At 40.2% G+C, this 19,142-nt stretch overlaps 1 protein-coding gene across 4 annotated transcripts in view; it reads left to right on the forward strand.

The window, feature by feature from the left end:
- The window catches only part of peak1 (pseudopodium-enriched atypical kinase 1), a 298,688-nt gene that overhangs the window by 142,456 nt on the left and 137,090 nt on the right, over nucleotides 1-19,142 (forward strand). For all 4 annotated transcript variants that reach the window (XM_014123825.2, XM_014123826.2, XM_014123828.2 and 1 more), the window contains one exon: nucleotides 457-539. The gene's annotated coding sequence lies outside the window, so the exon portion shown is untranslated. The remainder of the gene's footprint in view (nucleotides 1-456; nucleotides 540-19,142) is intronic.

Genomic DNA, 19,142 nt, shown 5'->3' on the forward strand with positions numbered 1-19,142 from the left:
CTCAGGACCTCAGACTGGGGCGAAGGTTCACCTTCCAACAGGACAACGACCCTAAGCTCACAGCCAAGACAACGCAGGAGTGGCTTCGGGACAAGTCTCTGAATGTCCTTGTGTGGCCCAGCCAGAGCCCGGAATTGAACCAGATCGAACATCTCTGGAGAGACCATTGGCGTACATGTAGGAGGTGTATAATGTAATCTGTATTCTGATCTGTGTTCACTCGCCCTGTGTGTCTGAATGAGTGACATGGTTATCATCTCAAGCAAGCAAATAACAATAGATCTCTCTCTCCCGCTCTCTCTTTCCCGCTCTCTTTGTCCTCCCTATCTCTCTCTCTACCTCTCCCTCCCCATCTCTCACAATAATTTTTCTTCTCTCTCTCTGCCTCTTCCCCTTTGTCTCTCCCTTTCTCTTTCTCCCTTCGATTCCCTGTCCCTCTTCCTCGCTCTCTCACAGACTCCAGCAGTGATAGTGTTGGTCCGACCACTGTTTACTGGGAGCCGCTGGGAGTCCATGGCTGCTGTGTGATTCATTACACTGTAAGTTGTCTCCGCTCACTCTTCTTCTGTGCTGTAATATGTGTATGTGTGTCTGCGGCAATAAGATCCATAGTCCTCCGTCTCTCCCTCTACCCTTATGTTAGCTATATAGTGAAGTGTTACATGGAGGACAAGTGTGGCCAGACAACCAATATATATTTTAGAATACTAGAACACTACTATAATATTCCTGCACTCTATGCCTTCAGGAAATGAGCAGTGTACTCACCTCTGATGACAAATCTTAGTTTCTCAAGAAAATAAACAACCATTACAATCAGGACAAAATCACACCCCAGAAATTGTTTTGGTGATTTATCTCTTCGCCTTAATACCCTACAGCTAACAAACTGCTTGTCCATATGTCTCGGGGCCCGTTTGCTGAAGACTGTAAAGAGCAGCCATGTGTGTTGCATCCAAGGCTGCTTTCTGCTCGGCTGTGTTTGCTGTACCTCTGCTTCTCTTGTCACAGATGTTACTGTTTGTCTGTGCCAGTAGGGAAACTTCCCTTTAGTTACTGTATTATCCCTGAATACCTTTCTCCCACGGCTGCCCTTCACATTTTGTGAATGACTGTAGTTGTGTCGCACGCACGCACACACACACACACACACACACACACACACACACACACACACACACACACGCACGCATGCACTCTCTCATATAAACACCAAACAGACACTCTCATATAAACACACACACACACACATCCAAGAGCTCTGACATAACCAGAGAGTTGCAGTCAGCCTGGCAAGCTGAGAGGGTATGAGACAGGAGGTTGAATGTGAGCCCTCCTATCTGCTGTGCCTCCTTCAGTCAGAGACATAAACTTGTCTCCTAGGTCTCGCGTCTAGGCCAGCTTCCCTCATTCCCTCAGATGGGACTGTGTGCTCCGCTTTTGTCTGGATAGGAGAGCAAAACGTTCCTGCTTTGTTTGGATTGTTTGGATTTCGCCTCCAGATGCAATGTGATTCCTCCCCAATGTCTGTAATCCAAAGAGCATAGAGTGTATTTCCATTGAAAATGCAAAGTCTCCAGTACAACAACCTGAGTTAGAAGGACTTGGAAATTGAAATGGAATCCACCTCACAACTCCATGGGTGCTTTGTTCTCTAGAAGTAGGTGGGTAAATTATTGCATTATTAGTGCTATGTAATGTAGAAGTAAAGTAAGTGGGTACGTTTCTTATGTTTTTTTCCCCCAGCAATGATGATATGAGGGAAGCTATAGTATAGTGGACGTCCAAATTTGCCCGCAGCCAAAACATGCTCCTCAAGACTGCCAAGTGTGAATTAACAGCCTGGGAATTAACATGTGAAACCTTAACTGCTAGCAAACTGCTCGTCTTGAGACGAGTGTGAAATATTTTAACGATACCTGTCTGGATACATTTCATACATGTGTTGTGACATGTAGATTATAATATGTGCAGAGAATGGGAAGCCTGCCAGGTCAAAGTGATACGCTGCTGTATGCAGGATGTGTGAAGCTCTCTATTCAAATGTAAATGATCATATTTCAATGATTAACCCTCTGTGTTTTTGTTGCTTAATATAATAGTATTGCACTGGCACATCACAAAATGTAGCATACAACTTTGCTTATTATCATTTTGTAAAGTTGCACCCTCCTGAGTAAGCCCATTTGCTATGCATCAGGTCTGGTCCTTGACTAGTTGAATCAGGTGTGGGCTGGAACAAAAGCCTGTATACCCAGGAGTCTCCTGACCTAGCGTAGCTTTATGGCAGCCATAGCCAAAAGCCTGTATACCCTGGAGTCCCCTGACCTAGTGTAGCTTTATGGCAGCCAGAGCCATAGCCAAAAGCCTGTATACCCAGGAGTCCCCTGACCTAGCGTAGCTTTATGGCAGCCAGAGCCAAAAGCCTGTATACCCTGGAGTCCCCTGACCTAGCGTAGCTTTATGGCAGCCAGAGCCAAAAGCCTGTATACCCTGGAGTCCCCTGACCTAGCGTAGCTTTATGGCAGCCAGAGCCATAGCCAAAAGCCTGTATACCCTGGAGTCCCCTGACCTAGTGTAGCTTTATGGCAGCCAGAGCCATAGCCAAAAGCCTGTATACCCTGGAGTCCCCTGACCTAGCGTAGCTTTATGGCAGCCAGAGCCATAGCCAAAAGCCTGTATACCCTGGAGTCCCCTGACCTAGTGTAGCTTTATGGCAGCCAGAGCCATAGCCAAAAGCCTGTATACCCTGGAGTCCCCTGACCTAGTGTAGCTTTATGGCAGCCAGAGCCATAGCCAAAGTGGTTAAGTCATTACTGAAATAACTCTGGGTCTGTACTGAAAAGATTGGTGGCCCATTATCCTCATCAGTATGGGTCTCGGCAGTGCCACGGGAAAGAGCTAAATTTCACCCATCTCGGCTCCTCTCTCTGCCTCTCGGCTCCTCTCTGCTTCTCATGCCTTATTTGAGTTGTTACTGACTACTTGCTCTCCATCCTGCCATTAAAACATGAAATATGAGAGATGTAAAAGAGGGGGAAGACCACACACTGTCTTTCACTCACTCACCCATGCTCCTTCCTCATATAGGAATACAGTTAGGCACTGATGATGCCCCAAGGCTACAGAAAGTCACACGTTTGAGCTCATCCCTGATTTAGAGCAAATGGAGAGGATGGGCAATTGAAACAAGTGGAGAAATTGACGCTGGCATTAAGGGCTCGGGCTCGGGCTCAAATCGGTAGTGTAAACTTGACATTTTGAATGTCAAGTTCTGGGAGAAAATATAGCACATACTTAGTTAGGCTCAAGGTTAGAAATGACGCTTTTTGCACACCACTGTGAAATGTGTCCTTGGTCTCTATTCGTCAGTGAGTGTTTTTAGACCTAAAGCTAAAATTCACTCTGATCCTGCCCTCGTTTCCCATAGCCTTTTGTAAAAGGTAGACTCAGCAATATGACATTCAGTCTTTGATTCTCTTCTTCTCCTTACATTCCATAGAACTGTGTTAACTTTATGTGCACGTTGACGTAGGGTATAAATGTTAATCCCGAGACAAAATGCATATTATCCCAGGTAAACCCGTATTTCCCACCAAAACCAGAAGTGTCATTCTAAAGCATATAAAACGATGGGACAGAATCATTCTTAAAGCCAATTTATGCTTGATCCGAAAATATGTTTGGAGGCTCCATATGGAGGGTGTGACGCATTTGTGGAGCACCTGGAGGCACGCAGAGGCCAAATTTAAGGGTCTCTTTTCCAAGCTTAAAATTTATAAACATTCAACATTGGCCAAGCTGTCAGTCCATCATGACTTCTGCCGCGCTCAAAACAACTAGAAACTCGGAACTGGGAAATCTTAGACTTCGGTGGGTTCAAGACAACTGGGAACTCTGGGGGTGAAAAAAACGAGCTCCAACTGGGGAAAATACATTTTGAACGGTCATCCAATTAGGAATTGCAAGTCGGGAACTTGGGCCTCTTTCTAGAGCTCCGACCTGAAGATCACTGGCATCATCATGATTCAACTTTGTTCTTTTCAGAGTTCCCAGTTGTCTTTAAAGCACCATAAATCAAGAGAATGCCAGACTTGATTATTATAATTTTTTTTTTTAACCTTTATTCAACTAGGCAAGTCAATTTTCCCTTCATAATTTAGCCTACTGTTCTGACTTAGTGGTGCACATGTAGCCTATAGCCAGTATTAGAGAAATATAATCATTGAATATTGTAAGCGCTTTGATTGTCTGCTTATATTCTCCCTTTATTTATCCTACAGTTCTGACTTGGTGTACTCTAAGAACGGCCCATGTTCTGAATTCTTTTGCAGTACATTTCAAAAGGGCCTCCCGAGTTTTGCAGCTGTCTAAGGCACTGCATCGCAGTGCTAGAGGCGTCACTACAGACCCGGGTTCAATCCCGGGTTGTATTTCAACCGGCCGTGATCGGGAGTCGAATAGGGCGGCACACAATTGGCCCAGCGTCGTCTGGGTTAGGGGAGGGTTTGGCCGGGGTAGGCCGTTATTGTAAATAAGAATTTGTCTTAACTGACTTGCCTAGTAAAAGCTAGATTAAATACAAAATGTAAAAAGTGCTGAACAAATAGTTATATTGACTACGTTCGTCCTAGTTTTCTTATCTGCTCGTCATTCCCTTATGCCATAGTTGTACATCTCAATTGTCAGTAGAAACCACATTTGTTTAAGCAAGTCAGCCATATCAGCTATGTTTTTTTAAAGGCAGTAAATGAGGCTGAATGAACTGTTTCGCTGCCAGACAAGGCTCTGCTTATAGCCAGGTGTAGCAGTGGTAAGGTGTTGGGACAGCTGTTGGGACTCTGCTGTTAGGACAGCGTTATCTAGGCCCTAACAGTTTGTGGGCACCATCTGTCACCACTATAGTGCAATGAATGTCTTGTTTAGTGTTGTTTTGTGTAGTGGCTTTGCTGGCATGCATCCAGCCAAATGTTTTTGTTTTGCCCCACCAAGATTTACATGCTAAAATCACCACTGTCCCCACCACCTTGTGTTTCCATCTCACATTTATTCCTTTCTTGAGCGCGCTGACAGGCTGTCAACAGTTTAGTGAAATATGTTTTGTTGCGTAAACATGTTACTATCAATGTTCCCGACTAGATTTCACTTGGTTTCCCAAATGAAGCACTGGGTAGCTGCAGGAACAAGGTTGGAGATCCCATGGCATACATAGTTTGGGTGAAATAAGTGTTCTTATATTTATTCCTTAGCTACTCATATCATCCATTTTAGAATAAGGCAGTAACATAACAAAATGTGGAAAAAGTCAAAGGGTCTGAATACTTTCAGACTGCACTGCATGATTTGACTTCAATGACATTCTAAGGTTTGTATCATTCATTCACAACTGAAGTTGCCAAAAAACTGAGCACTTTTACGCTCAACATTTGCCACTTCATATGCGCACTTGCTCCTATAATGGGAAAAATATCCTTTCTATTTCATTCAGCTGAGTTCAATTATATTATTCTTACTATAAATCATATAATATATATGTATATATATATATATATATATATTATATGATTTATAGTAAGAATAATATAATTGAACTCAGCTGAATGAAATAGAAAGGATATTTTTGAGTTGAAGTCGGAAGTTTACATACACTTAGGTTGGAGTCATTAAAACTCCACTCCACAAATTTCTTGTTGACAAACTATAGTTTTGGCAAGTCGGTTAGGACATCTATTTTGTGCATGACACAAGTCATTTTTCCAACAGTTGTTTACAGACAGATTATTTCACTTCTAATTCACTGTATCACAATTCCAGTGGGTCAGATGTTTACATACACTAAGTTGACTGTGCCTTTTAAATAGCTTGGAGAATTCCAGAAAATGATGTCATGTCTTTAGAAGCTTCTGACATAATTTGGGTCAATTGGAGATGTACCTGTGGATGTATTTCAAGGCCTACCTTCAAACTCATTGCCTCTTTGCTTGACATCCTGGGAAAATCAAAAGAAATTAGCCAAGACCTCAGAAAATAAATTGTAGACCTCCACAAGTCTGGTTCATCCTTGGGAGCAATTTCCAAATGCCTGAAAGTACCACATTCATCTGTACAAATAATAGTACGCAGGTATAAACACCATGGGACCACGCAGCCATCACACAGCTCAGGAAGGGACTCGTTCTGTCTCCTAGAGATGAACGTACTTTGGTGCAAAAAGTGCAAATCAATCCCAGAACAACAGCAAAGGACCTTGTGAAGATGCTGGAGGAAACAGGTACAAAAGTATCCACAGTAAAATGAGTCCTATATCGACATAACCTGAAAGACCGCTCAGCAAGGAAGAAGCCACTGCTCCAAAACCGCCATAAAAAAGCCAGACTACTGTTTGCAACTGCACATGGGGACAAAGATCGGACTTTTTGGAGAAAATGTCCTCTGGTCTGATGAAACAAAACTAGAACTGTTTGGCCATAATGACCATTATGTTTGGAGGAAAAAGGGGGAGGATTTGAAGACCAAGAACACCATCCCAACCGTGAAGCACGGGGGTGGTAGCATCATGTTGTGGGGGTGCTTTGCTGCAGGAGGGACTGGTGCACTTCAAAAACTAGATGGCATCATGAGACAGAAACATGTGGATATATTGAAGCAACATCTCAAGACATCAGTCTGGAAGTTAAAGCTTGGTCGCAAATGGGTCTTCCAAATGGACAATGACCCCAAGCACACTTCCAAAGTTGTTGCAAAATGGCTTAAGGACAACAATGTCAAGGTATTGGAGTGGCCATCACAAAGCCCTGACTTCAATCCTATAGAAAATGTGTGGGTAGAACTGAAAAATTGTGTGAGAGCTAGGAGGCTGACAATCCTCACTCAGTTACACCAGCTCTGTCAGGAGGAATGGGCCAAAATTCACCCAACTTATTGTGGGAAGCTTGTGGAAGGCTACCTGAAACGTTTGACCCAAGTTAAACAGTTTAAAGGCAATGCTACCAAATACTAATTGACTGTATGTAAACTTCTGACCCACTGGGAATGTGGTGAAAGAAATTAAAGCTGAAATAAATCATCTCTACTATTATTCTGACATTTCACATTCTTAAAATAAAGTGGTGATCCTAACTGACCTGAAAAAGGGAATTCTTACAAGGATTAAATGCCAGGAATTGTGAAAAACTGAGTTTAAATATATTTGGCTAAGGTGTATGTAAACTTCCGACTTCAACTGTATAAGCATACTGTATCTTGTCAGCTAAATGAATAACCCTACAGCCTTTGCCATGGACCGTAGCCAGATAACATAGGCCTACAGTATACCAACTCATATTCTGTTCACCTGAAATACATTTTGTCGAGCGGGGCCCGACGGCAGAACATTTTAAATACGTCTGGATTCGAGCTTTGATTGGTACTGACAATTCAAGGCTGAGCCAGATGAGCCCTACATTAAAGACATTTTATGAGCCAAAGCCCAAAAATGCACCAACGATTGTTCTGTCATCCAATACATATTATAGGCTTTACCATATATTACACACAACAGAAAATCATAAAAGTCCATAGATCTATGCTCTCTTGGGTAAATAAATGGAACAAGCTCCAGTTGTCTTTTTGTGTGAACTATTTCTGCACTGCATTATAGTATACTGTATTAGGCCTATATGGACTGAAATTACGCACCTCTTTCAAACCATGATGCTGGGAGAGACATGTGGCCTACAAACTTACAAATCTAGGCTAGCTAATTTGGTTTTAATTTAGAAAAATAAGGCCTATTTTACATTTTTAGAATTAGTATGCTGAAGTGCGTTACCTTTCATAATATTTCCCCACGTTTGGCGTATTACGTCACATCTCTATTGTTGCTTCATTCCTTCCTCTCGCTCAACAGTTAAATGAAATATGTTTTGTTGTCCATACCTTCATTATTGTAATGACATGCTTAAATAATAGACTAGAATAACATGTAGATAACTTTCTTTTCTCTTCACGAGGTTTGAATGGTTATGGGTCGGATTAATAAATGACTGCTATAGCCAATAGCCATTGTACGTTGTCTCTTCTTTCAAACTCCCTGCGATTTCTGGGTCTGGGGTGACTTTTTAAAATTACATTCTACTGCAAAATGAATTAAAATGAAATTATGCTGACACCATCTAACATATAATTTTCCCCTCCAGAAATGAGCGCAATAACACATTGGTCAAATGATTTGTCAAAAATATTTTAACAATTTAACTGTGTACATAATGTTGCTGCTACTGTCTCTTATGACCGTAAATAACTGCTAGACATCAGAACAGCAATTACTCACCGCGGACGTTGAGAATTGCTAGCGCAGACTGGAATATGTTCCGGGATTCATCCAATGGCATTGAGGAGTACACCACCTCAGTCATCGCCTTCATCAATAAGTGCATTGACGACGTCGTCCCCACAGTGACTGTATGTACATATCCCAACCAGAAGCCATGGATTACAGTGTCATGACGTTGGCCTCTTTTGGTACAGGGAGGACAGTTGACCCCCTCCCTTTTGCACCACCACCCAACCTACCACCCCCAACCCAGGCCCTGTGTGTAAAGGGTTGTAAAAACTCTAAAATTCCAGGAGAGTCTCTGGCCACATGGCCCATAGAGAGACAAAGGAAATTCTTCCAACTCATAGAATTGGAGAACCGAGCGACATGTGTGTGCTGGAGAAGGTATGGAAGATTGGTGAAGAATCCAGCTACGAACTGATCCGCTTGGTACAATTTTGTGATACTCAGAAGAGACAATATAGCCATATTACCATAAAACTGTTTATATAATAGCATCAGCTTGAGACTTGCAACATAATGGTTGTATAGAATGTATTAATAAGGATAAAGCTTTTATAATACAGATGAGATGCTATTGTACTGATGTAATGTGATAGAATTGTATTTCTGTAACCAAATCTAACTCAGTCATAGGCACGCCCCCAGGGACCCATACAGGACCAGGCGTCATTTGACAAGCCTGTTCTATGGGCACTATAAAACACCCCCTGATTTACATTTCACCAGACCAGGCCTACACTCCGTGGCCTATAGGTTTTACCATCCAATTCCTCTACTGAAAGTGAACCATACCACGTGGTTAACTTTTAGACTATTGATACCGACAGAATAAGAACAAGTCTTTGATATTAATTATTAGTCTGCAGCTAAGTAAATTATATCATTGAACGCGAAGACCAACGAAACAACCATTTGATGACGACATTAATGAATGTCGCTTTGAAAGATCCATTCTAACCGAGAGAGAGACTCTCCATCAGAACTACTCTCCAACAAGAATCAGAACGACACACTGAGCGTAAATATATATTGATTGCAATTGTTCCCGAATGAGCGAGCCTTCAATTGTTAATATTAACGAACTCTGTGTGCCACAGCTGACCTTTTATGATCCATTGTTCAACAGGCCGACCTGCCTGTTTAGCCCACAAGGGCACATTCCTCTACCAATCCTTTGTGACGATAATTACTGTTTGTATGTTTTCTGTTAATTACTTAGTGTAGTAAATAAATGATTTTAAGACAATTGATGTATGGATGATTATAGTAAAGACTGGGTTCGTGCAGATACAACAATTTACGACGTTTGGAATGAGACTGGACTCGAGGTAAAATACACCATTTAAACCAGAAGATAATCGGCCTATACTATAATAGGATATAATATCATAGTACAGGAAAGTTATATTAGGAAAATTATAGCTTTGTAATCTGAATATTCTCCTTGGTGCCCCGATCTCCTAGTTAATTACAATTAAACGATTAATCAGTTTAATCGCGTGATAATAATTACAGGGAGCTAATTGATAAACATATCTTCAGTTTAATGGTACCCCCAAAGACACGACAACAGGCAACATCCGCATCGAGCTAAAGGCTAGAGCTGCCGCTTTCAAAGATTGGGACACTAACCCGGATGCTGATAATAAATCCTGCTATGCCCTCAGATGAACCATCAAACAAGCAAAGCGTCAATACAGGATTAAGATTGAATCCTACTACACTGGCTCTGACGCTCGTCGGATGTGGCAGGGCTTGAAAACTATTACGGACTACAAAGGAAAACCCACACTTGAGTTGCCCAGTGACGCGAGCCTACCAGATGAGCTAAATGCCTTTTATGCTCACTTCGAGGCAAGCAACACTGAAGCATGCACGAGAGCACCAGATGTTCTGGATCACTGTGTGATAATGCTCTCGGTAGCCGATGTGAACAAAATCTTTAAACAGGTCAACATTCACAAAGCCGCTGGGCCAGACGGATTACCAGGATGTGTACTCAAAGTATGCACGGACCAACAGTCAAGTGTCTTCACTGACATTTTCAACCTCTCCCTGACCGAGTCTAATACCTACATGTTTCAAGCAGACCACCATAGTCCCTGTGCCCAAGGAAGCAAAGGTAACCTGCCTAAATTATTACCACCCCATGAGAAAAATGTTTTATTTAATACATTTTAGAATAAGGCTGCAACGTAATAAAATGTGGAAAAAGTCGAGGGGTCTGATTACTTTCCAAATGCACTGTATACTACTGTGCGGTTGACTGATCTTTCTATTCATTAATCATTTTGTTTGCAAAGGAAAAGTAAATGTCGACTGTTTTAGCATCTTCAATGTGCGCCTCGACAGAAACATTTGTTCATGTCCCATATGCTTTCGGCGTGGTGACAATTTTGTCTCTCAAAGTTCACACACACACCAGTAAGTACATACACGCGCACATATACATACATACATACATACATACATACATACATACATACTTACATACACACACACACTTGTGCTTGTGCTTTTTGCCCTTGGTTCTGAAAACTGAAGCCTGGTGTCAGTGAAGATCTCTCAGGGTGTCATCTTAAGGACACAACTAGAGCCACTCTGAAAGCCTCTGTTGACATCTGTTGCTATTGGAGAGGTATTCAGCGCTGGTTAAGAAAGACATTTCATGTGGAGGTCTTGCCCTTCATTGTGCATAAAACTCAAAGTTCTTGGAGACTATAAAAATATGTGGATGTTTTTATGCGTTCTGGAAACACTGGGTGGTTTGGGGGTTGTCTCCCTGGTTTATATGTTGTAGTTGTGCTCAGTGGATTAAGAATTTAAAGGGAAAGGTGTTTGAGTGAGTCATGAGGACTGAACTTGAAGAAATGTGTCTGAATATTTCAGTAATTTTTTCCCCTTACTTGTTCTTGGTACTGATGTTACTCATTTTCCGTTGAAGTATTTAAGTGTCTGTTTGTTTACAGAAAAATGTGTGTGCTTTGAATTTGTGTGTGTGTGTGTGTGTGTGTGTGTGTGTGTGTGTGTGTAAGCTTGTGTGTGCATGTGTTGATCTGAGTGTACTACACCCACACATCTCTCAGTGCTGCCTGTTCTCTGTCTGCTCTCTGACTGCCGGTTGGTGGGTGCCCCCGGGGCAGCATGCATCTTCCCCCAGGGACTCTGCTGAGTCTTTCCCATGCTATAACTCCCAGACCTTCCGCAACAGCACACAGCCCTGGAATGCACTTTCTTTCCTTCTCTCTCGCTCTCGGCAAGACAAAATGCCTCAGAATTTGAAGAATGCAGGGCTGCTCTGTTTCTCATTGAGTGGCAGAGAGGCCAGGGGGAGAGGGGAGGAAAACAGGCCTAGGAGGCTCATTAACCCTTCCAGGGGTACGGACCGTACCCAAAAAACAATATGTTACCTCAAATTGTTTGTACTTTAGTGGGGACATTTGAAGAAAGTTAATATGTCAAGTTTTCAGAAAGTTCCCTGAACATTTGGGACTACTTTGGAACGTTACTTAATGTTGTAGGAGCGTTTATTTACTTATTTGTATTGTATGGATGGATGACAAACAAAAGGAAACAATAGAAATATGAGTGTTTGTGATTCTGTGTATCTCTAAGCACGTCTCCATCCAACCATTTCATGTGGATGAATAACCTGACACATGAAAGAAGGCATGACCAAGCTAATGGAAACATGAAATTCCGGTACAATCTTTTTAAATGCCGACAGACAATTTGTTTGCTCGACATGGTTGGATCTTTTTGTGTCGGTAAAATGTATGAAATAAGTTATGAAATGAGTTATGAACTTCACAGGGTGGTAAATGTGCAAGGTGATGATCTTGATACTCTTTTCCATGATTGATGCTTGGCTGATGTTTGACAAATACAAATAATATCGCTCTTCTCCATAATAATCTCGTAATGTAGGTAGCCTACCCCCACTGTATCTGCAAGATGTTGGCTAGAGTGCGTGTGCCAAGACCAGAGTGGGAACATCTGCTAAGTAACGCAGCAGTTTTTGTGACAAAACCATAAGTAGAATTGAAAATGAGATGGAAACGCATTTAACTTGTATTTTTCATTCAGTACATTGGAATTTAACGGTCAAAGTCATTTTTATGTGCATTACGTCATCACGCACAGGCTATTATCCGCATAATGTCAGTTTGATGGAAACAAATCTCTGGTTGGAAAATGTGCATATTGTTTTATGCAGATTTTAGAATATTTGCATGAAAATCTGTTGCAAATTGGAAACCTAGCTACTGGCTGTTTATTTTTGCCACAGCAAGCCTTGTGTTGAATCCCCTCAGCATCTTGCATTGTAAATCTGTTTAGAGAAAATCCAGCGTGAATAAGCACTCTCTGGGAACACATCTGAGAAACCTTCAGTGTTCCTGCTCCAAAGTGTCCACACAGTGACAAAAATGAAGCCTTCCACCGCAAATGTCTTTTGTAAGACAAGCAGCAGTGCTACATGCTGATTGTCCTTCAGTTTACGGTATTAGACCAACACGGATTTGGTTAGGTAGTACACACACACACACACACAGAGAGATAGAGAGAACCGGCCAGCCCTTCACTATAGTACATCACACTGGACACAATCTATTATAGCACTTAATGTTGTGGATCATCAATAATATGCGTTATTGCCCAGCAAGCCAATAAAGATTATATGGTGGGACATTTAGTGCTGTGATGCATCGATTGAGGAGTTAAGCCTGGCACTTTTATCTCAGCCCTATAGGCTACTGAGGAGTTCTCAGTACATCCAGGCACCCTCTGTCTGCGGTCAATAGTGTTCAATATGGAACAAACCACTGTTTCTTAGTTTGCCTATTTCTCTCTCACTTTTTGTCATGTTAAGTGGCTTGTTTTAGCATTAAAGCAGACTCTCATTAGGGAAAGAAATTGCTGTCCTGCAATACTGTGTAATTCTCTGATACCTGTTTTATGACTCTACTAACAGTGATTGGCATTGTTTTTGTTTGTTGGTATTACACAACGGTGTATCTGTACCTTGCAACGTATCTTACAAACATTAGGTGACATAGTTATATTGGACTGTGTACTATATGAGTATCGATGCTGTCCGTAATTCTGGTATGCTGTTTTAAGTGGTTTTCATCCAATATACTGTCCTTTCAACCTCCACCTTGCATAATGATTTGAACTAAAACCTCTATTAAAGAGGCTTGGTGACTGGATGTCTCCTGTGATGGCAATTACTCTTAGTACAACCCATTCCCTGATGCTGCACTAACATTTTAATTCCCTGGACAGCAGCCCCCCGATGATAATTGGAAAATAAATGTAATTGAGAGAGTGAAATATTAAATGTTGTAATTAGAGGTTAACCTTATTGTTGGACAGATGTTTTTCTTAATATTATTTTGTAAAAGGAATCAGAAAATTGACTGAAGGAGCATTATTTGGCAGTGAAACGGCTCGTAGAATGGGGATGCTAGTTTTTCATTGTTGGATTTACAATATCATCTGCAATTCATCTTACTGACCATATTTACTACTCAGATGTGTTTATCTCTACCCCTCAGATTGGTCAGCAGTGAACTTCCTTCATCAGACACAAAATGGCTACTATGCCAGGATCTCTTATTTCCCTATGAGCATCTTCTACAGTGCCTTCAGAAAGTATTCACCCCCCTTGACTTTTTCCAACTGTTGTTGTGTTACAGCCTGAATTTAAAATGTATTAAATTGAGATGTCACTGGTCTACTCAATTCCCCATAATGTCAGTGTAATTATGTTTTTAGGAATGTATACAAATCATTTTAACATGAAAAGTTGAAATGTCTTGAGTCAATAAGTATTCAACCCATTTGTTATGGCAAGCCTAAATAAGTTCAGGAGTAAAACTATGCTTAATAAGTCACATAATAAGTTTCATGGACTCTGTGCAATAATAGTGTTTAAATGAGTTTTGAGTGACTACTTCATCTCTGTACACCGACAAATACAATTCTGTAAGGTCCCTCCGTCGAGTGAATTTCAAACAAAGATTCACCCACAAAGACCAGGGAGGTTTTCCAATGCCTCGCAAAGAAGGGGCACCTATTGGTAGATGGGAAAAAATAAAGCAGACGTTGAATATCCTTTTGAGCATGGTGAAATTAGTAATTATACTTTGGATGGTGTATCAATACACCCAGTCAGTTGCCAGAGAGGAAGGATACCACTCAGAGATTTCACCATGTGGCCAAATGTGACTTTAAAACAGATACAGAGTTTACTGGCTGTGATAGGACAAAACTGAGGATGGATCAACAACATTGTAGTTACTCCACAATACTAAGCTAAATGACTGTGAAAGAAGGAAGCCTGTACAGAATACAAATATTCCAAAACATGCATCCTGTTTGCAATAAGGCACTAAAATAAAACAGAAGAAAATGTGGCAAAGAAATACAAAGAATTATGTTTGGAGCAAACACAACACATCGCTGAATACCATGGTGGTGGCTGCATCAGGTTATGGGAAAGCTTGTCAGTGTCATGTACCAGGGATTTTTAGGATAAAAAGAAACGGAATAGAGCTAAGCACAGGCAAAATCCTAGAGGAAAACCTGGTTGTCTGCTTTCCAACAGACACTGGGAGACATTCACCTTTCGATAGGACAATAACCTATAACACAAGGCCAAATATACACTGGAGTTGCTTACCAAGACAACGTTGAATGTTCCTGGGTGGCATAGTTACAGTTTTGACTTAAATCAACTTGAAAATCTATCACAAGATATGAAAATGGCTGTCAACGTTTTATAATTGTAATGGCTTTTAAAAAGAAACATGTTTTATTTCACCTTTATTTAACCAGGTAGGCCAGTTGAGAACAAGTTCTCATTTACAACTGCAACCTGGCCAAGATAAAGCAAAGCAGTGCGACAAAAACAACAACACAGAGTTACACATGGAGTAAAACAAACATACAGTCAATAACACAATAGAAAAGTCTATGTACAATGTGTGCTTAGCAGATAAGAAAAGACTCAGTATTTACCTGGCTAAAAGAGACGGAATATAATATCTATTGTTAAAAGGAAACTCATTCAACAATTTTAGATGAAGTTGGGGGGGAATATATTTCTTCCTTGGGCAAAGAAATTCAGAAGGGGTGATATTAATTAACAGTAATTTTGATCCGAATGTGCATATTGTCAAAACAGATCAAGGTAGGTGGGTGATTTTAAATATGTTATTGGACCATAAACGGATATGGCTCATTAACCTATATGGTCTAAATAATGTTAACCCACGCTTATTTGAAAATATATATAATAATTGATCAACCCTACTAGCAATACAATACTCTTATTATGGTGGGAGATTATAATATGGTTTAAATATTTCGGTGGACCATAATGGAAATAACACTACAAACTATCACCCTCATGCACTTAAGGAAATCACAAATGTCATGGATATATTGGAACTAGTGGATATATGGAGGCTTAAATACCCTGACCTAGTGAGATAGGCATGGCGGCGGCTCAATCAAGCTAGTTGTCTTGATTACTTATGTCATTCTCTCTGGCACCAAAAGTTTAAAAAGTGTTTATAGGGGACAGAATGTAGTCGGACCATCACATAATTGGCATATATATATTACTCTTACAGAATTTCCACGTGGGCGTGCATATTGGAAATTGTATCAAAGCTTATATTGGATTGATTACTTGTTTTTAACTAGGACAGAAGAATTTGTAACTGACTTTTTCTGACGTAACATAGGTTCAGCAGATCCCCTTATTGTATGGGACACTTAAATGTGCCATGCTATTGAGTACTCATCTCTAAAACGAAAGCAATTTAGGTCAAAAGTGTCCATATGAACAAAGGAAATGGAAGGACTAACAGTACAGATAGCAATAAAACAATTACCATAAAGCCTCAGAATAAGTTAGAAGAAAAACAAAAAGAAATGGATGCACTTTTTCAAGAAAGATTAAGTGTAATATATTATACAAATAAAGTGAACTGGATGGAATGTGGGGAAAAATGCACCAAATTCTTTTTAATCTTAAACATATGTTTTCGTTTTAGTCTCCATCTCCACTAACCTAAGCTAATTGTATAGATTATTTTCAATTAAAAATTTAAAATTAACAGCTGTACAGAGACTCATGTGAAGGCCAAATTACAGAGGAGGAACTTCTTGATGCAATTAAAGCCTTTAAGTCCGGGAAAACTCCAGGACTGGATGGCACACCGGTGGAAGTAGACCAAACCTTTTTTGATATATTCAGAGGATCGTTGTTTGCATGTTTTAACCACTCCTATATAAATGGTAGATTATCAGAAGGTCTGATTTCATTATTACTGAAACAGGATACAAGTGGTAAATATAAAGATCCAGTCAATGTAAAAAATTGGAGGCCTCTTACGCTTCAGTGTTGTGATAACAAATTTGAGCAAAATGCTTATCGCATATAATTAAAAAGGTATTGTCGGATATTATTCATCCTAATCAGACAGGTTTTTACATGGAAGATACATTGGAGATAATTTAGCCTCTCTGGGCTAGGTGGGACGTTTGCGTCCCACCCTAGTCAACAGCCAGTGGAATCCCGTGGCGCGATATTCAAATACCTTAGAAATGCTATTACTTCAATTTCTCAAACATATGACTATTTTACACCATTTTAAAGACAAGACTCTCGTTAATCTAACCACACTGTCTGATTTCAAAAAGGCTTTACAACGAAAGCAAAACATTAGATTATGTCAGCAGAGTACCCAGCCAGAAATAATCAGACACCCATTTTTCAAGCTAGCATATAATGTCACAAAAACCAAACCACAGCTAAATGCAGCACTAACCTTTGATGATCTTCATCAGATGACACTCCTAGGACATTATGTTATACAATACATGCATGTTTTGTTCAATCAAGTTCATATTTATATCAAAAATCTGCTTTTTACATTAGCATGTGACTAGCATGTGACTAGCATTCCCACCGAACACTTCCGGTGAATTTACTAAATTACTCACGATAAACGTTCACAAAAAACATAACAATTATTTTAAGAATTATAGATACAGAACTCCTCTATGCACTCGATATGTCCGATTTTAAAATAGCTTTTCGGTGAAAGCACATTTTGCAATATTCTGAGTAGATAGCCTGGCCATCACAGGCTAGCTATTTTGACACCCACCAAGTTTGGTACTCACCAAACTCAGATTTACTATAAGAAAAATTGGATTACCTTTGCTGTTCTTAGTCAGAATGCACTCCCAGAACTTCTACTTCAATAACAAATGTTGGTTTGGTTCCAAATAATCCATAGTTATATCCAAATAGCGGCGTTTTGTTAGTGCGTTCAAGACACTATCCAAAGGGTAAAGAAGGGTGACGCGCCCGGCGCGTTTCATGACAAAACAATTCAAAATATTCCATTACCGTACTTCGAAGCATGTCAAACGCTGTTAAAAATCAAATTTTATGCGATTTTTCTCGTAAAAAAGCAATAATATTCCGACCGGGAATCTCCTTTTAGCTAAACTGAGGAAAGTAAACAAAGCTTTCGGTCGACGCGGGCACGAGCCTGAGTCTCACAGTACTGTAACCAGCCACTACCCAAACGCGCTACTTTGTTTCAGCCAGAGCCTGCAAAGCCACAATTCAGCTTTTTGCCGCCTTCTGAGACCCTATGGCAGCCGTAGGAAGTGTCACGGGACAGCTAAGATCCTCACTCTTCAATAAACAGAGACAAGAAGAACGACACCTTGTCAGACAGGCCACTTCCTGCCTGAAACCTTGTCAGGTTTTTGCCTGCCAAATGAGTTCTGTTATACTCACAGACACCATTCAAACAGTTTTAGAAACTTTGGAGTGTTTTCTATCCATATGTAATAAGTATATGCATATTCTAGTTACTGGGTAGGAGTGGTAACCAGATTAAATCGGGTATGTTTTTTATCCAGCCGTGAAAATACTGCCCCCTAGCCATAACAGGTTAAGGGGTTAGACATCCAGGGCTTAAAATCCAAGGTGTCATTGTACACTGATGATTCATGTTCTCTTTTAAATCCACAATTTGGATCCCTCCACAGCCTCATAGAGGATCTATATACTTTTACTAACCTCTCTGGATTAAAACCAAATGATATTACGTATTGGATCACTAAAAAATAAAACTTTTTCATTACCTTGTAGTTAACCAATAAAATTGTCTGACGGGGATGTGGACATACTATCCCGAAAGAAAGAAATTCTCACTCATAAATTTTCATAGGAGTTAGCAAAAATAGATTAGATCTTCCTACCATGGAAAGGAAAATAACTGTATATTTGTGGAAAAATCACCCTGATTAACTCTTTAGTCATAGCCCAGTTTACCTATTTGCTTATCGTCTTGCCTACACCAAGCGACCTGTTTTTTTTAAAATTATATGACCAAAAAATATTCAGTTTTAATTGGTATGGCAGGCCAGACAAAAATAAAATTGACTATTTATATAATTAATATGAATTTGGAGGGAAGAAATTATTAAATATTAAAGCATTAGACCTCTCACTAAAGGCATCAGTCATACAAAAGTTATACTTAAATCCAAACTGGTTCTCTAGCCAATTAGTAAGAATGTCTGAACCCATGTTCAAGAATGGCCTTTTTCCTGTTATTCAGATTACAATTGCTCACTTTCAGTGAAAATGAAATCATCTCCAAAATATTTTTTAAAACAAGCCATAGAGAGATGGTTGCAATTTCAGTTTAATACACAAGAAAACAAATAATACAACAAATATTTTGGTTAAACTCAAATATACTAATTGATAAACTATTATTTT

Source organism: Salmo salar, chromosome ssa10, assembly GCF_905237065.1.
Source record: "Salmo salar chromosome ssa10, Ssal_v3.1, whole genome shotgun sequence".
NCBI lineage: Eukaryota > Metazoa > Chordata > Actinopteri > Salmoniformes > Salmonidae > Salmo > Salmo salar.